This window comes from Canis lupus, chromosome Y, assembly GCF_048164855.1.
Source record: "Canis lupus baileyi chromosome Y, mCanLup2.hap1, whole genome shotgun sequence".
NCBI classification, from domain to species: domain Eukaryota; kingdom Metazoa; phylum Chordata; class Mammalia; order Carnivora; family Canidae; genus Canis; species Canis lupus.
The window spans coordinates 10411311-10438628 of NC_132877.1; the positions used below are offsets into that span (position 1 = coordinate 10411311).

The 27318-nt window shown below is 43.8% G+C and overlaps 1 long non-coding RNA gene and 1 pseudogene across 1 annotated transcript; one reads left to right on the forward strand and one right to left on the reverse strand.

Moving 5' to 3' along the window:
• Positions 1-4313: 4313 nt before the first annotated feature.
• On the reverse strand, positions 4314-19718 carry LOC140629142 (uncharacterized). The gene is made up of 3 exons (XR_012027000.1): positions 19464-19718; positions 19095-19250; positions 4314-4512 (listed from the first exon to the last, which is right to left on the reverse strand). It is a non-coding gene; the product is annotated as an uncharacterized lncRNA (long non-coding RNA).
• Positions 19719-22847: 3129 nt separating this feature from the next.
• On the forward strand, positions 22848-25854 carry LOC140629047 (ATP synthase subunit g, mitochondrial pseudogene; annotated as a pseudogene).
• Positions 25855-27318: the final 1464 nt, after the last annotated feature.

The following is a 27318-nucleotide window of genomic DNA, read 5'->3' on the forward strand; positions in this document are numbered from 1 at the left end:
GTCGAGTCCTGGGCTGTGTCCCGGGCGTCCTGTGCTCTGGGGCCTGTGCTGTTGGATTCGCACTCCCGGCCACCCAGCAGCCTCTCTGTGGAGCCGCTGCCTGAGACTCTCCGAGCTGCTCCCAGAGCCGTGCAGCCTCCTCCGCATGGAGCCTCTTCCTCTGCCGGAGCTGCCTCCAAGGTGCTCCCAGGACAAGCATCCCCCTCTCTGCGGATCCGCTGCTGGAGCCCCTCTGAGCTGCTCCCGGGTCAATGCATGTGTGCACTGCAGCCCTTTAGGGAGTTCGGCGCACTCTCTCTGTTGCACAGTTGCTCTGTTAGTGTCCCAGGGACCTGAGGGCACCCCCATCCTACTGAGGTCGTGCTCTAACTCCCTGCAAGCACCTTTCTGCCCGGGAAGATTGGTGAATCTCCTGCTTCTCTGGGACCGTGCTTTTCTGTACTGGGGGCACTTGCCCCAGCCTTAGCCCAGCTCCTCATGGGGCTCCTCTCCCTTGGATGCCTTTTGTTTCTTTTTTTAATTCTTTTTTAATTTTTTGTTTATTTATGACAGTCACACAGAGAGAGAGAGAGAGACAGAGACGCAGGCAGAGGGAGAAGCAGGCTCCATGCACCGGGAGCCTGATATGGGATTCAATCCCGGTCTCCAGGATCGTGCCCTGGGCCAAAGGCAGGCGCCAAACCGCTGCGCCACCCAGGGATCCCGCCTTTTGTTTCTTTATTTCTTTTTTCCCCATCTTCCTACCTGATAGAAGTGTGAACTCTTCTCACTGTTGCATTCCAGCTGTTCTCTCTTTAAATCTCAGGCCGAATTCGTAGATTTTCAGGATGATTTGAAGGTTATAGGCAGAAGAGTACTCAATCGGTTTCTGCACGAAAGGCTGTAAGGAAGGGACTGGTGTACGCGGGTATGACACCCCCTCTCGGCAGTGGTAGTGGTGGAGGTGAGACTCAGAGAGAAAAGGAAATCTCCCCCTCCACCCACCTCACCTTCTCCAACATCCCCACCATTCACAACAGGGCATCATGTGTACTACCTTGGGACCCTCCCCAGAGAAGAGTGCCTCAGGGATTCAGGTCAGTTTAACCACCCGGCCAACTTCTATTAATTCCGGGTTTGGGCACCTTCTGACTCTAGCTTCCAGGTCTCCCTGACTTGTCTGTTTCTAAAGCAATGTAGTTAAAGGTTTGTCAATTGTGTTAATCCTTCAAAGAACTAACTATTGGTTTTTGTTGCTTTTGTCATTTCTTTTTCATCTGTGCTCTAACCTTTTGTCTTTCCTTTCTTCTGCCTTCTATGTGTTCGGTTTATCCTCTTCTACTTCCTTAAGTTGTCAAGCTAGGTGTTGTTTTGCGATAAACGTTTTGAGCATTTATCATTTACAAATACAGGTTTCCGCCTTAGCATAAGCTGTTCTAGCTCCTAAGTGTTGATGTATTGTTTTGTTGTTTGCATTTATCTCCAAGTATTTTTCAATTTCCCTTCTGATTTCCTTTTTGATCTGGTGGTTGTTTTGTCTATATTGTTTAATTTCCACAAATTTTCTAATTTTTCTGTTTTGTTCCTGTTATTGATCTCTAACTTCCTCTCACTGTGGTCAGAGATGATGCTTTATATGAATTGTATGTTTTGAAGTCTAGTGAGAATTTATTTGTGGCCTGATATGGGGTATAATGTCGAGAATGTCTTCTGTGCACTTTGAAACAGGTATATGCCAGTGTTACTGGGTAGAGTATCATGTATACTTCTGGTATATTGTGTCATGGCAGTCTTGTATTTCACCATGCTGAGGTTGCATTAAGAGGAGAGCATTGGAGTCCTTAAGCATTTTTTAGGGCTTTGTATTTCTACTTGTAATTTCATTAGTTTTGGTTCGTATATCTTCATTGTGTGTTGTTATTTGATAATTTGTGTTTCTCTTCTTATCTTAAAGTTCTTATTAACATGTAAAGTCTTTTGTCCCTTTTCTTTTTTTTTGTTTAAAGCTCTATTTTGTCTAAGGCTATAAGCACTTCTCTATCTTTTTGGGTAGTATTTGTATGAAATGTGCTTTTCTGTCATCTGATATGATCTATGGCTTTCGAATAAAAGTGATTGTCTTATGTGTAGAATATAGCTGGACTGTATTCTTTGAATGCATTTTGTCAACCTCTTTTAATTCACTCTGACTTCACTTTTTGTAAGTGACTTTTTCTTGTTGCTCGGGATTCCATTGAACACACGGATGTTATCAGCATCTAAAGTGATTTATGCTAGTGGAACTTCATTAACACAAACATCCAAAAAACCCTCTGCTCTTGTATAGCTCAGTCCACAGCTGTTTCAGTTGTTAATGTGATAGATTTCTATCTTGAAGCTAAATGTTTTCCAAAACAGAGAGTAACATTTGGTTTTGTGTAAATCAGTCCATTCAATCATCTTTTTTAAAAATTTTTATTTATTTATGATAGAGAGAGAGAGAGAGGCAGAGACACAGGCAGAGGGAGAAGCAGGCTCCATGCACCGGGAGCCCGACGTGGGATTTGATCCTGGGTCTCCAGGATCGTGCCCTGGGCCAAAGGCAGGCGCTAAACCACTGCGCCACCCAGGGATCCCATTCAATCATCTTCAAAACAAAAACAAAAGCATTACTAACCAAACTTAAAATTAGATTTAATTTGTCCATGTATTTACCTTTCACAAATTTTTATTTCTTTATAGGATTTTGACTTACCATCTATTATGCATGAGGGAGTGTGTGTCGATGCCAGCCCATCTTTGAGGGAGTGGGTCATTAGGATCGTGTTAGCATATGTCAGTTCCAGCACGTGAGTTTGAGGGTCAGTAGGAGCATGGGTGTCGAGCAGTACATGGGATTATGCATGTTAAAGGAGCAGGGAAGTGTGTGTTTCGCACACAGGAGCCCATGTGAGTGTATGTATCAAGGTATGAGCGTGTACATCAGTATGAGTAGCTATGTGTGTCCATAGCTATGTGTGTGACTGGTGTGTGCTGGCACACGAGTGTCTGCTGGCCGGTGCTTCTCTGCTCCAATTGAGCATATGGGTAAGTACCAGTGAGTGAGTGAATGCCAGGATAGGAAATCGTGTCACCAAGGGCCAGGGATTATGTGTGCATGTGTGTGTGTGTGTGTGTGTGTGTGTGTGTAGGTGTGTGTGTCAGTATGGAAATGGGTGTCAGAAAGAAGGAGAGTGCGTTGGTAGCAGCCAGTGTCAGAGAGCTGTAATGATGTAGATGAGTACATGGCAGTGTGTGTGTCATTCGCAGTGAGGTAATTTTAGGTGTCAGGCAGTCTCAGGAATTGAGCACACATCAGTATGGTTGTACCTGTGTAGCAGCAGGAGGGACTGAGGTGTGGGTCATTATGGGTGAGGGAGCTGAATGCGAGAGGATGCCAGCATATCTGTGAGCCAGTACGGGTGAGTGTGGGTGTCAGCATGGGTGTGGGTTTCAGTACAGGTGAGGAAGCTAGTGTGGGTCAGCAGGAGTGTGTGTGTACATGGATGGGCATGCACTGGCGTCAGTGTGTGTGTTGTGCAGTGACTGAGGAGGTGTGAGTTTGAGTGCACAAGTGCTTGTGTGCATATCTCTGTTCTGCAATTGACGATTTCACCCAGCAATCTGGACCTGAAACACAGTGTCAGCATTCCTGATCCACACCTGACCCTGGCCCCTCGCCCATACTGCTGGCTTGAGACCTGACCGGTGGTCCTGAACATCCCAAGACATTGTTGTTCCTGAGACGCCAACAGTCTCAGCAACAGTGAGCATGTTAACCCACCAATGGAGAACACTGGCACTGGCTTCACCAGAATTGTAAGGGTTGAGCCCGGCTCCCCGTGCATTCACACAACACATGTGGCTGAGGCTTTAAGGTGAACATCCCACCACACAAGACCGTCATCACCATGCAGCCAAACTGAGTACTGGACTGTTAGGCCCTGGCCCATCACTGCCTTCCCCTGAACTCCCTCATCTCCCCAGGAAAGACTTACACCCCAATCAGGTTGTGGAGTCTCTCCTCATTCTCATTTGCTCTCTCTGTGTAGAACAGTTGACACTGTGAGGCAGTGCGCTGCCCCTTCCGATGTGGTTGGCCAGCGGGCTCAAGCCCTCTCCTGGCTTGTGGGCCCACTTGTTCCCCAGGCTGTTGATGTCTAGACACAGAGGTAAACCTCAGGCATACAGCAGGCTGCCCCATTCTGGAAAAATCAAGGTCGCCCAACCAAGCAGCGTCCTGAAGACTGGCGCACAAACACACACAGACACACACAGGCACACACACACACACACACACACACACACACACGATCTTGTGTTTCTAACTTTTAATGAAATTTCCATGGCTCCTGGAGCCCCATCTTCTGTCTGATGTGTCAGCACCACACCGTCGTCCTCAGTGATTTCCTATGCAGGAGAACCATGTTGACCACTGGCATCCATCTGTATGTCTGGGATGGCTGTGGACAAGTGTGCTGTCTCCTCATATTCATCTAGGCATCTTGAAGCTCCCTGGCAGGGACAGAAACACCCAGGGCCTCAGACACATGCAGGGACACAGACAGCCAGGCACCCATGACATAAGTTTGTACGGTCTCTGGGACAAAGGGCCAACAAACGAGTGATTCTCAGCCTGGCTGAAAATGACGATCATTCCCCTGGCCCCCACAACACCACCCACGAGCATGGACCATTCTGGCTTTAGGTTTCCTCCACGCATGTGCCCACAGAATTCAAATTCATGCTCCTTAATGTCAGCATGCTGGTCAGGGTTCTCTGTGTGGCTTTTGGGCCATGGAGGAGATGCCTATGGACACTGAGGGGATTGCTGCTATGATTCCACCCTGGCCTAGAGCCTTGTTGCAAAGTTTCTCCTATGCACAGTGTCAAGGGCGACCAGAGACACTTTTGTCATGCTCACACGTCTGGTGGTACTGCTTTAGGTCAAAGACCCTTCCAGGGCTGGAGATGCAAGAGCTAAAACAACACCACAGGCCTGTATAGCAGTGTGGCCTGGCGCCCTTGTCCTCTTGCTGGCTCCCAGTCCATCCACACAGGCTGCACTGAGCATGGCCCACTAGGCCTCTGGCTGCTGCCCATGTGCGCACTGCCACAGGATGAGAGCTGTGTATCCCAAGACACACCCCTCCCCGCACCCCATCCACTGCACATGCCTGTGGGCCCACGGCAAGGAACAATGGGCTTCTCCCAGGACGGCACACATCCATGCCTCTGCCCGACAGGTCAGAGGGGGGCACACGCAGTCTCCTGGCTGCAGCACTGTGCCGAGGCAAAAAGGGTCTTTGCAGGTTGCCGTGGTGTGTGCTGAGACCCTGCTGCCATTCCTACGTGTGACCCGGACTACATGTCATCCCCCGCACTTGACACTCGCTGCCTCCTGGGACGATCTAGTCCAGGAGGAGCCCACCCTCAAGCGGGCTCCCAAGGCTGTGACGATCACCGGGGCATGAGCATCATTGCCACTCCCACCCCGGGACTGGCGGGGAGTGTTCACCAATGCTGTCTGAGGGATACCCATACCCCACAGCGCCCCTGCCCTCCTCATGTCCTTCTTGGCACATGCCACCCCCACCCCCAGTAACCCACATCACCCCCCACTCTCATCACCTTGGGGTCTTTGCCCCACAGCAGCAAGGATACAGCCTTGGCCCAGAAGCCACAGACGCCCTGCATATGGGCACTTCGCTGTTCCAGGCAATGGTGCCATCTCTGTCTCAGCCTGAGCTGAAACGGAGTGAAGGAGTGCCTGCCTCTTCCATTGGTGGGCTTCATGTCTGCCCAGAGCACCTCGAGAGCCTCTGGCAGGGACTCCAGTGGACTCGGCCCTGCCTCTGGATGCTCTGACCCTTGCTGCTTATCTTGCAGCTCCCTGGCGTCTTCCTCTTCCTGGCGTCTTCCTCTCCCTGGCCCTCCTCCATCTTATCTTCCTCTTCCTGAAGATTAGCCTGCTCCTCAACCATGTACAACATCTCAGACATGACAGGCTCCTCCTCAGCCTCCCCCTCTTCCTCGTGAGCCATTGCCACATCCTCCTCGTCGTCCTGCTCAGATTCATCGTCCACCTCAGACCTGTCATCTTCAGTCTCCTCTTCATCATCAGTCCCGGTCTCTTCATCAGCCTCCTCGTCGTCTACTTCAAACTGCGTCCCCTCCTCAGATTCCTCCCCCGAGTCCTCCTCATGCTCACACTCCTCCTCCTCTTCCACCACCTGAGACTCCTCCTCCCTCTGCCCCTCTTCCTCTGCCTCCTCACGGTTGTCAGCCACTGCCCCGTATACGACCTCGACCACCACCATGGTGTCTTCCACCGCCAGCACCAACTCCACAACCAGCGGGGCTTGCTCTGTCTCCCTCCCAGCCCTGGCTTCATGCACAGGCTCCTCCACAGTCCCAACACCTAGGGACTGCGGTGTCCCCTCATCCCTCGGGGTGCCTATGTCCCTGCAGGCCCCAGCTGCTTGAATTCTCCATTCCAGCATGAAGTAGGGACAGGATGCCGGGGCAAGCCCGGCTTCCCGGGACCCCGTCTCACTCTCCATGGGGCCCTGGCTGGGTTCCCAATGCTCCCCCACCACGGGCCTGTAGGGAGCTGGGCCGCTGTGAGGGAAGGGGCTGGAAGTCTGATTCTGAGTCCCTGCAATGGCCTGGCTCCTGGCAAGTGGAAATATGCCCCCTAGGGTCACCGCTGGGAGGCGGGGGCAAGAAAGCAGTGAAGGCATAGAGTGGCTCCTGGCCTGCCGCCTGCTGCCAGGCATCTGTGCCCTTACTCACCTAGAGCTCTACCCCCTGGAGTTATGTCCTGGGCCTTGGCCCCAAGGTCCTGCCAATCAGGAGCAAGGTGGTGGGAGGGTCTCTGGGTGGTCCCGCCCTCCCATGACTAGCACTGAGCAGGGAGTCCAGTAGACTAAGCAGCCGCTTTGGTGGAGGTCGGGTCTGTGTCCTCCACACCCCGACCGTGTCTCTGGCCATTTTCCTGGCCAACATCTGCCAGACGATTCCTAGGAGATCACTGAGAGCATGCTGCCCATTACGTCCATGGGCACCACCTGCCACCAACAGAGCCTTTAAATATAGGAGGTCCAGCCAGTGGCAGGCAGCAGGCCATACAGGAGCCCTTCCTTATTTCGCCTGGCAGAGGGCCCCGCATTCACTAGGCAGTGCCCGGTCACTGCAACACACTATGCATTTCTGTATCCCTCCTGGACCTGCACAATGGGGCAGGCAGTCATAAGTGAGCCAGGCATGATCTGGCTCCCACGGACACCGCCCCCCATCCCCCACAGCCTCCCCTGCCACCCACCACCCTCAGCCAACCAGCCAGGGTGGGGTGGAGTGTGTGGAACTTCAGGGCAGCTGGGGGCCAGACCTCGTCCACTCTGCGAGGCCTGCTGAGTCCCTGAGGCCTCTATGCTCCCTGCCCCTCCTAGACTGGCACCATATGGGACTCCTCGGGCCTCCACCAAACAAGTAGTGCACCCGTTGCAACAGGAGAGGCACTGGGTCCTGAAAGGAAACAATTGGGATCTCCTTCAAAGGCAGATGGACTCAGAAGCCCAGCTTTTTTTTGGTTATTTTTATTTTTCTCTTAGGTTCCTTTTTCTTCTTTTATTTAAAGAGACACACACAAACACACAGAGGGAGAAAGACAGAGTCAGAGACACAGGCAGAGGGACTACCACGCTCCATTCATGGAGTCCGACGTGGAACTCCATCCCGGGACTCAAGATCATGCCCTGGGCTGTAAGTGGCACTAAACCACTGAGCCACCCAGAGATGCCCAGGGGAAGCAGCTCTTACTCCTAAAGCCATAGGTCCACCAGAGGTACTTTGGCAAAGCAGGTTCCCAGGTCCTGGGAATGAGTCCCACATGGAGCTCCCTGCAAGGAGCCTGCTTCTTCCTCTGCTTATGTCTCTGCATCTGTGTGTCTCTCGTGAATAAATAAAGAGGATCTAAAATAATCTAGAAAGTGGACCTTGTGTGGTAAGTTATCTTTGACAAAGCAGGAAAGAACATCTGTGGGAAAAGAGTATCTTCAACTGTTGGTGTTGGGAAAACTGGACAGCCTCATGTAGGAGAATGAATCTGGGATCCTCTTTTAAACCACACACAAAAATAAATTCAAAATAGATATTGGTGTAAATGGGGAGGAGAAAGATGGCGGAAGAGTAGGGTCTCCAAATCACCTGTCTCCACCAAATTACCTAGAAAACCTTCAAATTATCCTGAAAATCTATCAATTCGGCCTGAGATTTAAAGAGAGACCAGCTGGAATGCTAGAGTGAGAAGAGTTCGTGCATCTATCAAGGTAGGAAGACGGGGAAAAAGAAATAAAGAAACAAAGGCCTCCAAGGGGGAGGGCCCCTGCGAGGAACCAGGCTGAGGCCGGGGCGAGTGTCCCCAGGACAGGAGAGCCCCGTCCCGGAGGAGCAGGAGCTGCACCAACCTTCCCGGGAGGAAAGGGGCTCGCAGGGAGTTGGAGCAGGACCCAGGAGGGCGGGGATGCCCTCGGGTTCCCTGGGACAGTAACAGAGCATCTGCGCACCCAGGAGAGTGCACCGAGCTCCCTAAGGGCTGCAGCGCGCACAGCAGGACCGGCGGGACCCGGAGCAGCTCGGAGGGGCTCGGGCAGAGGAAGAGGCTGCGTGCAGAGGGGGCTGCGTGGTTCCAGGAGCAGCTTGGAGGGGCTCGGGCGGCAGCTCCACGGAGGGGGTTGCGCGGCCTGGGAGCGCGAATCCACCAGCGCAGGCTCCGGAGCACAGGGCGCCGGGATACAGCCCAGGATCCGGCCTCCCCCGGGACAGGCAGAGACCTGGAGGGCCCAGGACAACAAGGAAGCTCCTGCCCCGAGCTGAGCAGATCAGCGGCCCCGCCCCAGAGCCTCCAGGCCCTGCAGACGGAGTTCCTGCCAGAGCTGAATCCAGGTTTCCAGAGCTGGCCCCGCCACTGGGGCTGTTCCTCCGTGGCCTCACGGGGTAAACAACCCCCACTGAGCCCTGCACCAGGCAGGGACACAGCAGCTCCCCCAACTGCTAACACCTGAAAATCAGCACAACAGGCCCCACCTCCAGAACACCAGCTAGACTGACAACTTCCAGGAGAAGCCAAGGGACTTAAAGTACACAGAATCAGAAGATACTCCCCCGGGGTTCTTTTTTTTTTTTTTTTTTGCTTTTTGATTTGTTTCCTTCCCCCATTCCCTTTTTTTCCTCCTTTCTTTTTCTTTCTCTTTTTCTTCTTTTTTTTTCGTTTTTTTTCTTCCCTTTTTTTTCTCTTTCTCTTTTATTTCCTTCTTTCTCTCCTCTCTTTTTCTCTTTTTCCAAATACAACTTGCTTTTGGACACTCTGCACTGAGCAAAATGACTAGAAGGAAAATATCACCTCAAAAGAAAGAATCAGAAACAGTTCTCTCTCCCACAGAGTTACAAAATCTGGATTACAATTCAATGTCAGAAAGCCAATTCAGAAGCACTATTATACAGCTACTGGTGGCTCTAGAAAAAAGTATAAAGGACTCAAGAGACTTCATGACTGCAGAATTTAGAGCTAATCAGGCAGAAATTAAAAATCAATTGAATGAGGGATCCCTGGGTGGCGCAGCGGTTTGGCGCCTGCCTTTGGCCCAGGGCGCGATCCTGGAGACCCGGGATCGAATCCCACATCAGGCTCCCGGTGCATGGAGCCTGCTTCTCCCTCTGCCTATGTCTCTGCCTCTCTCTCTCTCTCTCTCTGTGACTATCATAAATAAATAAAAATAAATAAAAAAAAAATAAAATAAATAAAATAAAAATCAATTGAATGAGATGCAATCCAAACTAGAAGTCCTAACGACGAGGGTTAACGAGGTGGAAGAACGAGTGAGTGACATAGAAGACAAGTTGATAGCAAAGAGGGAAACTGAGGAAAAAAGAGACAAACAATAAAAAGACCATGAAGATAGATTAAGGGAAATAAACGACAGCCTGAGAAAGAAAAACCTACATTTAATTGGGGTTCCCGAGGTCTCCGAAAGGGACAGAGGGCCAGAATATGTATTTGAACAAATTCTAGCTGAAAACTTTCCTAATCTGGGAAGGGAAACAGGCATTCAGATCCAGGAAATAGAGAGATCCCCCCCCTAAAATCAATAAAAACCGTTCAACACCTCGACATTTAATAGTGAAGCTTGCAAATTCCAAAGATAAAGAGAAGATCCTTAAAGCAGCAAGAGACAAGAAATCCCTGACTTTTATGGGGAGGAGTATTAGGGTAACAGCAGACCTCTCCACAGAGATCTGGCAGGCCAGAAAGGGCTGGCAGGATATATTCAGGGTCCTAAATTAGAAGAACATGCAACCAAGAATACTTTCTCCAGCAAGGCTCTCATTCAAAATGGAAGGAGAGATAAAGAGCTTCCAAGACAGGCAGCAACTAAAAGAATATGTGACCTCCAAACCAGCTCTGCAAGAAATTTTAAGGGGGACTCTTAAAATTCCCCTTTAAGAAGAAGTTCAGTGGAATATTCCACAAAAACAAGGACTGAATAGATATCATGATGACACTAAACTCATATCTCTCAATAGTAACTCTGAATGTGAACGGGCTTAATGACCCCATCAAAAGACGCAGGGTTTCAGACTGGATAAAAAAGCAGGACCCATCTATTTGTTGTCTACAAGAGACTCATTTTAGACAGAAGGACACCTCCAGCCTGAAAATAAAAGGTTGGAGAACCATTTATCATTCGAATGGTCCTCAAAAGAAAGCAGGGGTAGCCATCCTTATATCAGATAAACTAAAATTTACCCCAAAGACTGTAGTGAGAGATGAAGAGGGATACTATATTATACTTAAAGGATCTATTCAACAAGAGGACTTAACAATCCTCAATATATATGCTCCGAATGAGGGAGCTGCCAAATATTTATACCAACTAATAACGAAAGTAAAAAATACTTAGATAATAATACACTTATACTTGGTGACTTCAATCTAGCTCTTTCTATACTCGATAGGTCTTCTAAGCACAACATCTCCAAAGAAACGAGAGCTTTATGTTTTTTTTTTAAAGATTTTTATTTATTTATGATAGTCACACAGAGAGAGAGAGAGAGGCAGAGACATAGGCAGAGGGAGAAGCAGGCTCCATGCACCGGGAGCCCGATGTGGGATTCGATCCCGGGTCTCCAGGATCACGCCCTGGGCCAAAGGCAGGCGCTAAACCACTGCACCACCTAGGGATCCCGAAACGAGAGCTTTAAATGATACACTGGACCAGATGGATTTCTCAGATATCTACAGAACTTTACATCCAAACTCAACTGAATACACATTCTTCTCAAGCACACATGGAATTTTCACCAGAATAGACCATATATTGGGTCGCAAATCGGGTCTGAACCGATACCAAAAGATTGGGATCGTCCCTTGCATATTCTCAGACCATAATGCCTTGAAATTAGAACTAAATCACAACAAGAAGTTTGGAAGGACCTCAAACACGTGGAGGTTAAGGACCATCCTGCTAAATGATGAAAGGGTCAACCAGGAAATTAAGGAAGAATTAAAAAGATTCATGGAAACTAATGAGAATGAAGATACAACCGTTTAAAATCTTTTGGATGCAGCAAAAGCAGTCCTAAGGGGGAAATACATCGCAATACAAGCATCCATTCAAAAACTGGAAAGAACTCAAATACAAAAGCTAACCTTACAAATAAAGGAACTAGAGAAAAAACAGCAAATAGATCCTACACCCAAGAGAAGAAGGGAGTTAATAAAGATTCGAGCAGAACTCAAGAAACCGAGACCAGAAGAACTGTGGAACAGATCAACAGAACCAGGAGTTGGTTTTTTGAAAGAATTAATAAGATAGATAAACCATTAGCCAGCCTTATTAAAAAGAAGAGAGAAGAGACTCAAATTAATAAAATAATGAATGAGAAAGGAGAGATCACTAATAACACCAAGGAAATACAAACGATTTTAAAAACATATTATGAACAGCTATACGCCAATAAATTAGGCAATCTAGAAGAAATGGACGCATTCCTGGAAAGCCACAAACTACCAAAACTGGAACAGGAAGAAATAGAAAACCTGAACAGGCCAATAACCAGGGAGGAAATTGAAGCAGTCATCAAAAACCTCCCAAGACACAAGAGTCCAGGACCAGATGGCTTCCCAGGGGAATTTTATCAAACGTTTAAAGAAGAAACCATACCTATTCTCCTAAAGCTGTTTGGAAAGATAGAAAGAGATGGAGTACTTTCAAATTCGTTCTATGAGGCCAGCATCACCTTAATTCCAAAACCAGACAAAGACCCCACCAAAAAGGAGAATTACAGACCAATATCCCTGATGAACATGGATGCAAAAATTCTCAACAAGATACTGGCGAATAGGATCCAATAGTACATTAAGAAAATTATTCACCATGACCAAGTAGGATTTATCCCTGGGACACAAGGCTGGTTCAACACCCATAAAACAATCAATGTGATTCATCATATCAGCAAGAGAAAAACCAAGAACCATATGATCCTCTCATTGGATGCAGAGAAAGCATTTGACACAATACAGCATCCATTCCTGATCAAAACTCTTCAGAGTGTAGGGATAGAGGGAACATTCCTCGACATCTAAAAAGCCATCTATGAAAAGCCCACAGCAAATATCATTCTCAATGGGGAAGCACTGGGAGCCTTTCCCCTAAGATCAGGAACAACACAGGGATGTCCACTCTCACCACTGCTGTTCAACATAGTACTGGAAATCCTAGCCTCAGCAATCAGACAACAAAAAGACATTAAAGGTATTCAAATTGGCAAAGAAGAAGTCAAACTCTCCCTCTTCGCCGATGACATGATACTCTACATAGAAAACCCAAAAGTCTCCACCCCAAGATTGCTAGAACTCATACAGCAATTCGGTAGCGTGACAGGATACAAAATCAATGCCCAGAAGTCAGTGGCATTTCTATACACTAACAATGATACTGAAGAAAAAGAAATTAAGGAGTCAATCCCATTTACAATTGCACCCAAAAGCATAAGATACCTAGGAATAAACCTAACCAAAGATGTAAAGGATCTATACCCTCAAAACTATAGAACACTTCTGAAAGAAATTGAGGAAGACACAAAGAGATGGAAAAATATTCCATGCTCATGTATTGGCAGAATTAATATTGTGAAAATGTCAATGTTACCCAGGGCAATTTACACGTTTAATGCAATCCCTATCAAAATACCATGGACTTTCTTCAGAGAGTTAGAACAAATTATTTTGAGATTTGTGTGGAATTAGAAAAGATCCCGAATAGCCAGGGGAATTTTAAAAAAGAAAACCATATCTGGGGGCATCACAATGCCAGTTTTCAGATTGTACTACAAAGCTGTGGTCATCAAGACAGTGTGGTACTGGCACAAAAACAGACACATAGATCAGTGGAACAGAATAGAGAATCCAGAAGTGGACCCTGAACTTTATGGGTAACTAATATTCGATAAAGGAGGAAAGACTATCCATTGGAAGAAAGGTAGTCTCTTCAATAAATGGTGCTGGGAAAATTGGACATCCACATGCAAAAGAATGAACCTAGACCACTCTCTTTCACCATACACAAAAATAAATTCAAAATGGATGAAAGATCTAAATGTGAGACAAGATTCCATCAAAATCCTAGAGAAGAACACAGGCAACACCCTTTTTGAACTCGGCCATAGTAACTTCTTGCAAGATACATCCATGAAGGCAAAAGAAAAAAAGCAAAAATGAACTATTGGGACATCATCAAGACAAGAAGCTTTTGCACAGCAAAGGATACAGTCAACAAAACTCAAAGACAACCTACAGAATGGGAGAAGACATTTGCAAATGACATATCAGGTAAAGGGCTAGTTTCCAAGATCTATAAAGAACTTATTAAACTCAACACCAAAGAAACAAACAATCCAATCATGAAATGGGCAAAAGACATGAACAGAAATCTCACAGAGGAAGATATAGACATGGCCAACATGCATATGAGAAAATGCTCTGCATCACTTGCCATCAGGGAAATAGAAATCAAAACCACAATGAGATACCACCTCACACCAGTGAGAATGGGGAAAATTAACAAGGCAGGAAACAACAAATGTTGGAGAGGATGCGGAGAAAAGGGAACCCTCAAACACTGTTGGTGGAATGTGAACTGGTGCAGCCACTCTGGAAAACTGTGTGGAGGTTCCTCAAACAGTTAAAAATATACCTGCCCTACAACCCAGCAATTGCACCGTTGGGGATTTACCCCAAAGATACAAATGCAAAGAAACGCCGGGACACCTGCACCCCGATGTTCATAGCAGCAATGGCCACGATAGCCAAACTGTGGAAGGAGCCTCGGTGTCCAACGAAAGATGAATGGATAAAGAAGATGTGGTTTATGTATACAATGGAATATTAGCTATTAGAAATTACAAAAACCCACCATTTGCTTCAATGTGGATGAAACTGGAGGGTATTATGCTGAGTGAAGTAAGTCAGTCAGAGAAGACAAACATTATATGTTCTCATTCATTTGGGGAATATAAATAATAGTGAAAGGGAATATAAGGGAAGCGAAAATGTGTGGGAAATATCAGAAAGAGAGACAGAACGTAAAGACTGCTAACTCTGGGAAACGAACTAGTGGTGGTAGAAGGGGAGGAGGGCGGAGGGTGGGAGTGAATGGGTGACAGGCACTGGGGGTTATTCTGTATGTTAGTAAATTGAACACCAATAAAAAATAAATTAAAAACAAAATAAATAAATAAATAAATAAAATAAATAATACAAAAAACTAAAAAAAAAAAAGATATTGGTGTAAATGTAAGACACAAAACTATGAAAATCTCAGAGGAGATTCCAGACAGTAACCTCTTCAACCTTGGCTATGACAACTTCTTGCCAGTTGTGTTGTCACGGGCAAGGGAAACAAAAGGAAATATGAACTATTGGGACTTCATCAGAATAAAAATCCTCTGTGCATCAAGGAAACAATCCAGAAAACTAAGAGCCAACCTAAGGAGTGGGAGAAGATATTTGCAAATGTCATGCCTGATAAAGGGCTAGTATGTAAAGTATATAAAGAACTTCTAGGGATCCCTGGGTGGCGCAGCGGTTTGACGCCTGCCTTTGGCCCAGGGCCTGATCCTGGAGAGCCGGGATCGAATCCCACGTCGGGTTCCCGGTGCATGGAGCCTGCTTCTCCCTCTGCCTATGTCTCTGCCTCTCTCTCTCTCTCTCTCTCTCTCTCTCTGTGACTATCATAAATAAATAAAGAAAAAATATTTAAAAAAAAAGAACTTCTAAAACTCCACAACCCAGAATACAAATAATCCACTTTAAAAAGAGGTCGGAAGACATGAACGGACATTTCTCCAAAGAAGACATCCAGATGGACATCAGATACATGACAAGATGTTCAACATCGCTCATCATCAGTGAAATACGATCAAAACTCCAGAGAGTCATCATCTCACACCAGTCAGAGGGCTCAAATTAACAACACAGGAAGCAACAGGTTTTGGTGACCATGTGGATACCAGGAAGCACTCTTACACTGTTGGGCCACTTGGAGAAAAGTATGAAGGTTACTGAAAAAGTTAAAAATAAGGCTACTGCAGGTCCATCAATTGCATTTCTAGGCATTGGCCCGACCAATTCGGAGAGGTATATGCTGTAATGGCAGCATTATCAACAGCACAGTTATGGATAGAGCCCAAATGTTCACCAACTGACGACTGGCTAAGGAAGATGAGGTTGATATATATTACATCATATTACACTACAACATATTCCTATCATATTACATGTACAATGGAATATTACTGAGCCATAGAAAAGGATGAAACCTTGTCATTTGCAACAACGTGGAGCTAGAGAATATCGTGTTAAGTAAAACAAGTCAGTCAGAGAAAGACAAATACCGTATGATTTTGCTCATATATGGAATTTAAGAAACAATGTCAACAAGCAGAAGGAAACAAAGGAGAGAGATGAAAAATCATTAAGGTATGCTGATCCCTAGGGAATGAATGGTTAGTTACCAATGGTGAGTGGGTAGCGGATGGGAGAGATGGGTGATGGGCACTAAGGAGGGCACTTGTTGTGATTAGCACTGGGTAGTATAGGAAGTGATGAATCTTTAAATTCTACACCTGTAGTTCTTTTCCCAGAGTTAGGGGTGGTGACAGGGGAGGAGGGCAGGGGTGGGGGTGACTGGGTGGGGGGTACTGAGGGGGTACCTGATGGGATGAGCACTGGGTGTTATTCTGTATGTTGGCAAATTGAACACCAATAAAAAAATATTTATTATTAAAAAATACTTATTTGAGCTCATAAAAAAATAAATTCTACACCTGTAAGTATTACAGTATATGTTTGTCACACCTAAATGAAAAAGAAATTAGGTGCATTTCTATAGAGTAACCGTAACCAAAAGAAAATTAAGAAAATATCTCCAATTATAATAGGATCAGAAAGAGTAAGTATTTAGGAATGAAGCTAACCAAGGGCGTGGAAGAGCTGTATAAAGAAAACCATGAAATATTGCTGAAAGGCATTAAAGACACAGTGAGTGGAAAGACCATCCATACTAACAAATTAGTAGAGTTAATGTTGTTAAGCTGTCCATGATACCAAAAGGTATCCACCAATTCAGTGCAATCTATGTCAATGTCCCAAAGATGTGTTTTATTTGTTTGTATTTTGTTTTCCAGAAATAGAAATCCATCCTAAAATTCATGTGCAATCTCACAGAACCCTGAACTTCCAAAACAACCTTGAGAAAGAACAGACCTGGAGGAGAGGGATAGGATAATATTTCCTGATTTTAAATCTTAGTGTAATGCTACCGTCATCAAAACACTGTTGTACAGCATGAAGAGAGTTGTAAAGACTAACAGGACAAATTAAAGCCCAGAGAAAGTCCCCACATACCTGGTCAAATGAGTTTCGACCCGGTGGCCAAGACCATTCCATGGAAATGACAGTGTTTTCAACAAATGTGCTAGAAAAAGTGGATTCCTAACATGTAAAAGAATGAAGTTGGGGCCTAAAGAAACACCATGTACAAAAATCACCCAAGAGCTCAGACTGCCAGATTCTGAGATGGAAATGTATGGCAAAAGCTTCGTGAGATGGTGTTTAGCAATAATTTCTTAGATATGGTACCAAAAGCACAGACAACAGATGACAACCTGGATTCACAAAGTTAAACCAATTTGTGCAACACATGTGTTGGAGAGGATGTGGATAATGGAGCATTTGTTCCCTGCTGGCTATAATGTAAAAATGGAAACAGAATGTCATTCCCTAAAAAAAGTTAAAACTATCATTATGTTATAAACCAGAAATTCTTATTTCGAGGTACCTACCTGACAGAACTTAAATGATCTTGAAAGGTAGCATGGAAGAAACCCAGGTTCCCTCAATGGATGAATGGTTAAGCAAAACATGCTCAATATGTACTATAGAATGTCCGTCAGCCTTAAAAAGCAAGGAAACTCTGCAATGTGGTACAACATGGTGAACCTTCAGGATTTTTGGCCTGAGGGAAATTAAGTAACAACAAAAAGGGAAAATAGTGGATAATTCTTCTTTGATGGGATACTGAGAAGTGTTCAAATTACAGAGACACAGAATATTGTACAGGGAGTATGGTAGGAAGGAATGAGCAGCTATTTAGCACTTTGTTTTGCAAGATGAAAAGAGTTCTTGAGTTGGATGGTGGAGATGGTTGGATGGTAGCACAACATTATATTTAATACCATTAAGATTGTACATTTAAAAAACCATACTTTTAAAAATGGTCCAAATAGCAAATTTTATAATATGTATATTTTACAGCAATAAAAATTGGAGAGCTGAATAATGTTTATCTAAATAACATATGTTTGTGTATATTTATATATATGTATGCAGGCATAGCATGCACAGTCCTAGAGTTGAGATTTTAGGGAGTGGGGGACACTCAAGATCATATCCAGAGCATATTTCCTTGCATAGCTTCACTATGATTCAGTTTTTACAGGGGCTATAAACTTATATAAGTCTAAGAAACTGAACACTAGTATTTTTTTAAATGGCAATAAAAAACATATATTTTAGGAACATAGAACACAAAATACTTCCATTTTCTCGTTTATTCAACAGTTTTGCTGCTTCCTCAGAACATTTTCATAGAGCTGTTAAAAAGGCAGGATTTTCTTGTAAAAGTCAAAATGTATAATTTTGACTGTATAATATATACATATGTTTTCTATCACTAATAAGATTGATGGCTTATAATGACAGGCAAACTTAAAACTTGAGAAACCAAGGATGAAAATGTTTATCTATCTCCTTTGTTAACACACAGTAGAGCACAGGTCTGTTGATATGGAAATCCTGAAAGACTGGTTACCAGGACTTGCTGGCTCCACAATGAGGGCAAGACTTGATTTAAGCAAATCTTATATTCAAAGATTCCAGGAACCATGAATTAGGAAAGGGAGATTAACAACAGAGTGCAGGGATCCCTGGGTGGCGCAGCGGTTTAGTGCCTGCCTTTGGCCCAGGGCGCAATCCTGGAGACCCCGGATCGAATCCCACATCGGGCTCCCAGTGCATGGAGCCTGCTTCTCCCTCTGCCTATGTCTCTGCCTCTCTCTCTCTCTCTGTGTGACTATCATAAAAAAATAAATAAAAATTAAAACAACAACAACAACAGAGAGCAGTACACTTCATTCGTGTGCCTGAGAAGGTACATATAGGGCATGTTGCCAAGCCTCTAGTATGTAGTATTGAGGTATCCTAGTGACCAACTCTTCTGTGGATTCCAGTGAATGACAACTTTAATGCTTTGGACTCAGGGGTCTTATTAGCCTTGGTAGTATTCTCACTGGGACAGTTTATATTGCATGATCCATCTGACCCCACCAGGAATAACTAATCTTTTCAGGACAGGATCATTAAGTGAGATTCATGGACACTTACAATGCACTCACCCACTCTCCTCAGCTTAAAAGAGTTTTCAGGCCCAGCTAACCCAACAGTCAAAACTTTTCAATCCTAAGATATAAATGCTTACCTCTGACAGACACCTGGATGTTATAACATGGTAAGAGGGGGCTGTCCAAAAATTCAAATTAAAACATATCACTGTTGTTAGCCTTATTTTCATCATCCTGGTCCTCTGGTCCTGGAGGGTTTACCAAAACATTATGTCGATCTTTCTCATCTGGTTCTAATGGAAAAAAAAGAGAAAAGGAATCAGTCCACTCCAACAAGATTTTAGGTCTTATTAATTAAATGATTATAAAGAAGCAGAGAATATTTCCTAATGATCTCTGCTTATAGCACCCACCAAACTTCTACCTACCCTTCACCCACACCAGTGAGAAATGTTATGTAATACATTCATTTCCCTGTAGATTGAAAAATAAATCATACTGCTTACCACACACAGAGCTTCCATAGATCTCCCAAGGGGCAATAAAATCATCATCACTGTGACTCCCGCGGTCACTTAAAAGATCTGGAGAGGGAACAAAAGTAACAAGATTTTTAAAAAGTTAAAACCAAAAAAAAAGTTAAAACAATTTCAGACACCTGGGTGGCTAAGGTCATGATCCCGGGGTCCTGGGATCCAGTCCCATTTTGGGCTCTGCACAGGGAGCCTGCTTCTCCCACTGCCTATGTCTCTGCTTCTCGCTCTGTGCCTCTCATGAATGAATAAGCAAAATCTTTAAAACAACAACAAAAACATTTTAAGCAAAGTTCCAGGATACATAGTCAAAACACAGAAACTGGTTTGTTTTTCCACTAAGAATCCTACGAGAAAATAAAACAATAGCACAATTGCATCAAAAAAGAGTAAGTACTCAGGAATAAACTCAGCCAAGGGGACAAAACACTTGTATACTCAAAACTATGAAACTTTGATTTCAAAGTTCTAAGAAAGTACAGATAGATGGAAAGATATCCATATCACACACACCTGGGTTCTGAAACTTAATATTTAAAATTTGCTGACCCAAAGCAAACTATAGATTGAAAGCAATCTCTATCAAAACCCCAATGACATAGTTTTGTTTAAAAAATAGAAAAACCTATTTTAAAATTCATGTGGAATCTCAAGGGATGCCAAAGAGCCAAAGTAATCTTCAAAGAGAACATAGTGGCTTCACAGTTCTCATTTCAAACCATACTATAAAGCAACAGGAATACAGACAGTATCATATCGGCTTAAAGACAGGCATATAGGCTAAAGCAAAAGAACAGAGAGCCGATAACAAACTGTGAAAATGTCTTGACAAGGCTGCTAAGGACTTCTCCTTAACAAACTGTCCTGGGAATATTGTATATACATAAAAGAATGAGGCTGGATCCTTACCTTCCACCGTAGGCACAAAATGACTCCCAATGTGTTAAAGACCTAAACATGAGACCTAAAAATGTAACCGTGTAGGGGAAAACACTCATAAAATTGCAACCCAATAGTTTCTTGGATATGACACTAAAAGAAAGGCAACACAATAAAAGGCAGCAAAATGTGCCTTTAAACTTAAAAACTTCCGTGTATCAAAGTAAACATTACAGATGGAAAAGACAGCCTGCTGAATGGGAGACAATATCTGTAAATCATGTATATCAGGAGGGGCAAATCATGTATATCAGCCAGAGTATAGAAGGAATTTTGGCAAGAAAGAAGAAAGGGAAGGAATAGAGGGGGAGAGGGAAGCACAAATATCCCGCAATTAAAGCATGAAGAAAGGACTTGAATAGACAACTCTCCGAAGACAGGAATGATTATTAATAAGCACACAGAAAGATAGTCAACATTATTCATCACTAGGGAAAATGAACAATGACATATCACATTCTATCCATTAGGATGGCTACAGTGAAAATTACAGGAAACAACAGATGTTGGTGAGGATGCAGACAAACAAAGGGGAACCCTCTTACACTGTTTGTGGGCATACAAGCTGGTGCAGAAAGGTAAAAACAGAGATACCCTAGGAACCAGTAATTCCAGTTCTGAAAACATATCTCAGATAATTGAAAGCAGGATCTCAGCTAATTGCATATTCATTACAACATTACTCACAATACCTAAGAGGTAGAAGCACCTCAAATACCCATCTTCACATGAATAGATAAACAAATGTGGTATATACATACAATGCAGTATCATTCAGTATATTTTTAAAAAGAGTTCCCAGGGGATCCCTGGGTGGTGCAGTGGTTTAGCGCCTGTCTTTGGCCCAGGGGGTGATCCTGGAGACCCGGGATCAAATCCCACATCGGGCTTCCGGGACATGGAGCCTGCTTCTCCCTCTGCCTGTGTCTCTGCCTCTCTCTCTCTCTCTCTCTCTCTCTCTCTGTGACCATCATAAATAAATAAATAAATAAATAAATAAATAAATAAATAAATAAATAAATAAATAAATAGAGTTCCTGGATTTGATTTATTTTTAAAAATATATAGGACTCATTTTGGTGTGGATTTATGTACTAAAATTAGAATTTGGTACCAAAAACTCAAAAGTTTTTATTTTAAAACAAACCATACTGCTTTTATCTTGGTTCAAGATGGAAAAAAAAACTAAAAAAAACTTTATATTTGGAAAAAGAAAGGGAGAGAGAGATTCTGACACACATAAAAACATGGATGATTTTTGAAAGTATTATGCTTAGTGAAAGCCAGTCACAGAAGGTCAAATATTAAAAAAATAAAAAAAAGAAGGTCAAATATTGTAAAGTATCAAAACTAGCCAAAATCACACAAAATTAAAAGGAATATTATCTACCAGAGTCTGGAGGGAAGGGGAAGGGAAATTAGTGTTTAATGGATGCTCTATAAAATGAAGATGTTCTAGAGATGCTACATAGTATCAATATATTTAACACTGCAGAGTTGTACACCTAAGAATGTGTAAGAGAGGGATGCTTGGGTGGCTCAATGGATGAAGCATCTGCCTTCGCCTCAGGTCATGATCCCAGAGTCCTGGAACAGAGCCTCTCATTGGGCTCCCTGCTCAAATGTGAATCTGCTTCTCCCTCTGCTTCTGCCTGTCCCCCCATCCGTCCCCACACCCCACTCATGCTCTATGTGCCTCTCTCAAATAAATAAGGGAAATGTCCCAAAATTTTTAATGTATAAGAAAATGTAAAGTTATATGTTTGTAAACACAATTAAAATGAATTTAAAAATAACAGAGTAAAATTTGCTGATAGAAAATAATGCAGACAGAGTTGGGGCATTCTCCTATGAATTTGGAAGAGGCTAGCATGTCATTTCCTGCACATCTGAGAGAATTCTCTTGCTGCACATAATTACAACTCTCAAACAAACTAAAAGAATAGTTTGGCCCTATCTGGTAAGAATCTGCACACCAAATCACTGCTATTAGCTAGATATGGGTCATCTCTAACACTAGTAGTACTCCACAAACACCAGATTGCAACCTAAGAATTGCTTAGCTTCCAGATGCAAAAATAAAGGAGCACTGCATTTCCCTCTCTCTTCTTTGACACTAAGATGTGTTTTTTTTCCACCATTAGACTAACAAGATAAATGAGGGTTTATTACCATCCGAGTCAGTGGCATTGTTTGACAGTAAGTGAATGATAAGAAATTTAACTATACACATTCCTCGCATTCAGAAAAAACTTATGCTGTGTTTTAAGGATCCTCTAATGACTGTGCCTTAAACAACAGCTTTTGTGCTAAAACCCATGGAATCGCTCTAATAATTTCAAGACTGGGGTGTTTGAATCTCTGTTATCTCCTGGACTTAAAACGTAAAGATACCCAACCTACTTTCATCCTGGAACCATGGCCCAGGTCATCAGTAACCTCGCTGATTAGGCTCTGGCACTGGTGAATGCTGCTGTGACTTACTGGAAGCCTTGACTGGCCACATTTTGGCACTATGCCTGTTGAGCTGGTTCCTCCAACACTTGCTGAGATACCTACAGCTATTAAGAGCTTGAACAAAATTGTTCAAGAGTGCTCAAACTGGTAGCTTTAAACAGCTCCTGGTTAAGGAAGCTCAGCTGAATGGTTTGGTGGCCAACAAGGTGTGGATGTGGTTTGATGTTGGCAAGGTCACAGGTAAGCATACATACAGGCTGTAATGTGGAAGACCAATCCTTAACATCTCTTTCTTTTTTTAAGTTTTTTTTCTCTTTCCAATTTTTATTTATTCATGATAGTTACACAGAGAGAGAGAGAGAGGCAGAGAAGCAGTGAGAGAAGCAGGCTCCATGCACCAGGAGCCTGACATGGGATTCGATCCGGGGTCTCCAGGGTCGCACCCTGGGCCAAAGGCAGGCGCTAAACTGCTGTACCACCCAGGGATCCCTTAACATCTCTTCCTATGTGGCTTATTATCTGAGTGTTCTTGGGCCCTGTGTGGCCAGACTGGTATTTGAATAAAATAATGTATCAAAAAAAAATACCTATCTTTAAAGTGTACATGTAGAACATGCATATATTTAGGAAATCTTTGTAAACATTAATACAAGTAGGCCAAAGTAAGTGTAGAAGCAATAGCTGATCACCAAACTAATTAGCTTAAGTAGAATACTGTCTTATACCAAACAAAAGGCAAACACTGCCATCCTAAAATTTAAAGCTTTTTAATTTCTATCTTGTAAAATGTAAATCAGCTATCATTTGAGTTTGGATAAAGAACACTTCTTAAACTTTGCCATTCCTGTTTCCTGAAGTGACCTACCTGCCAGAAACATTTCCATAAGATCGCTGTGAGTCTTTTTCATACCTGAGAATGTAGCCAAAGTGGGGTCAGAACCATAGAAGGGGAGCAAGCGGACAATTTCCAAGTGATCATTCTCAACTGCATCATAGATCAGCCTAGGGAGAGACATGCAGGTGGATGAAAGTGTGTACAGGTGTTTCTAACATTGTTTCTTTTAATAACAGGCAAAAGAGGGTGGGTGTGTACCAATCACGATAAGCCTCCTACAGTACGTGATATGTCCCCAAGATATAGGTACTGTTGAGTCATTCTGCAGATCAGGAAACAGATATGGTGACACCCAAGATTAGAGGTGATAAATATTCTTATTTCTATCAGGACCATTATATGGCTTTTGAAGGAATTATTTCCAAACTAATTCTCAAATGCAAATCTATTTTAATTCAAGACCCTAGTTCAAGACAAAAGTGAAAACATTCAAGGACATCAAAGCAGGGATCCCTGGGTGACTCAGTGGGTTTGGCACCTACCTTCAACCCGGGGTGATCCTGGAGTCCTGGGATCAAGGCCTACATCACTCTCCTAGCACGGAGCCTGCTTCTCCCTATGCCTGTGTCTCTGCCTTTCTCTGTGTGTGTGTGTCTCTCATGAATAAATAAATAAAATCTTTATTTTATTTATCTTTGATGTCCTTAAAAAAGGACATCAAAACAGTGACAGACTCCATAAAGGTTACTCACAGCGGGGGGTAGGGTGGAATCCCACCAAAATGAAAATGAAACCAAGACAAGAAACAATTGGTATTCAGTTTCTACAAAGACTTACTTAAGTTTTTAGGGAAACAAAAGCAAAAATGAACTACTGGACTTCAACAAATTAGAAAGCTTCACAGCGAAGGAAATGATCAACCAACTAAACAGCAACTTGTAGAATGGGTGAAGATATTTGCAAAAGATGTACCTTTATACCTTTCCCTCAACCCCCATTCTGGTTACTTCTCTCTGATCTCTTTTTCTGAATTAGATTTTTTCTTCATTTTTTTCATTTTGGATTCCACAAATAAGGGAATATATGCCATTCTCTGTCTCGCTGATTTTCACTTGGCATAATGCTTTCAAAGTGCAGTACCATTACCTCAGGTAGCAATATTTCCTTTCCTATGGATGACTCATATTTCATTCTACAGCTAACACTTATTTATCCATTCACCATTGATGGGCACAGAAGTTTTCACCTCTGGGTTGTTCAAAATAGTGTTTCCTGATCATGGAGGTGCAATCAATACCTAGCCATATTCTGTTTTCTCCGGATTTCATCCCAGAAGTGGAATTGCTTGATCATAGGGTAGTTCTGTTTTCAAATTTTGAGGAACCACCATATGTTTTGCATAGCAACTGTAGTAATCCGCGATCACAACAACAGTGCCCAAGGGTTCCCTTCACTCTACATTCTCAGCAGCATTTCTTTTGTCTTTTCGATGATAGCTCTTCCAATGGATGAGATGTTATTTCTCATTGTATTCTTGACTTGCATTTTTCTGATGATTAGTCATGTTGTCTACCGGCTTATCATGTGCTTATTTGCACTAGGAAAATGCGAGAGCACTGTGTACTGCGTCTGAGGTTCAGTGACAAGACCAGCCTCCACCTGACAGGATCCTCATTGAGATAGGCATGGATGGGTGCAGGGTCACTCTTCTGGCTGAGGTGAGGTCCCATAATTGTAAAGAGGACAGGAGGCTACAGGAAAGCAATGGAAAGGATTCTTTGTGGTTCTTTACTGTGCCTTTGGAGCCCATAGGTCCTGCTCCTTTGTCCTGTGATCCCGGAAAGACACTGCCTTCAGGACACACAAATAAAACTATCCGTCTCTTTTATAGTGGGCTGGCCTGGGGCTGCAATGCTAGAGCTGGAGAACATGATGCAGGAGTCCTCCTTTGCAATAGTATCTAGGGACTTCTACAGAAGGAACTGCAGAGGAAAGACTCCTGCAGTGGCCACTGTGGTCATCCTCCTGCCCAGAGACAACTTGAAACTCTTAGTGGCATTTATCCCAGCAGTCGAGGTGGTTAAAAGGGGAAGAGGCTTCCATAAACTTCTGATTGATTCATTCCATAACTAGGCACTAAGCACATGGGTACTTTGGTGGGCCCATGTGTGGAGCTGAGTATACCATAAACTCCCTGCCTTTAGGCAATCATAGTCTGGAGATGGACAAAGGCACAGAAACTGCCACACATGAAACAAAAACCAAGTGCTGAATGCTACACAGGACTGTGTGCTGTGAACCACAGCTGGGAGTCATTGGAGAAAGAGTTATGAAAGGTCTCATTGATGGTGACATTGCTGAGAAGAGAACAACAAAAGCGAGTTAGATCTGCACACGTCTGTGTGCGGTGTGTTGAGAAGAAAGTAACCCTGCTGCAGAAACTGACTAATGGAAGATGGTTAAGCCATAGGAGGTGAAAAAGTCAACAAGCATGGCTGAGGGGAAATGCAGAGGAGATCTTAGGAGTGGAATTAGGGCATGGAGAGATATTGAGGCCTAGCAGACTGTTAGTAGTGTATTGTTCCTCTGCTACTGAATTGCTCCAATACCTCGCATCTGACAAATTCTATATTTAACTTCTCTCTGGTTCTGTGGATGAGGAAACAAGGCACAAATTAGCTTGGTTCCTCCACCTCAAGGTATCAGAGGTAGTGGATATGGATTCATTGGAGGTTAGCCTGGAAGAGGACTTTCTGTCAAGTGGACTCAGTTCGCTGCCACATCAGACTCTATACATGACAGCTCAAAATGTCTCCGGTTGATTTTTTATTCAGATAGAGAAGAAAATGGTAAAGGGAAAGGGTCAGAAGTAGAACATGAATGAGTGGAACAGGAGAGGAAAGAAATAGGAAGTAAGATCCTATTCCCAATTGGAACTTAGATGTGACATGCCATTGTGTTAGCTGTATCACATTGGTCAGAAACCAGTCACTAAGCACCTCGGGGTGACACAGTGATATTTATGCTACAAGCAAGGATGGCTTGGAGCCATCTTGAATTCTGTGGCCCTCATTGCCCAACAAGGCAACTTATATAAATTAACAGGAAATATTGGACTGTTTTCCTACAGAAGATGACCATGTCTGCATCTTGGAGCATTTCCACCCCATCATGGTGCCCTCATTGAAATGAGACCAGGGGGAAAGTGACCATTGTGACATTACATTGTTGGAATCCAAGCCACTATCTAGTGGTACTCCATGCTGCATCCCACATCTTCATGTCAATCTCCAATCCTTCAGTTTGTGCCTCAGACACACAGGATACCAGCCCACATGCATTATAAATATCATCTATAGACACTTGATAATATCCCTAGGATGTAAATTCCAGCCTGATTCTACCACCGTGCAGTTTGGGAAACTGGGGAGTAAGTGAGAGACAGGGGGTTAGATAGGACACAGAACCAGGAAAGTAAACAGAATAATAAAACTCTGGATTCAGCTCAATATCCTCAAAAGTAGGACGTTACTTGCATTTTCAGAGAGTTTTGGCTATGGCATTTTTGGTTCATGATGTACAGTTTAGGAGATAACA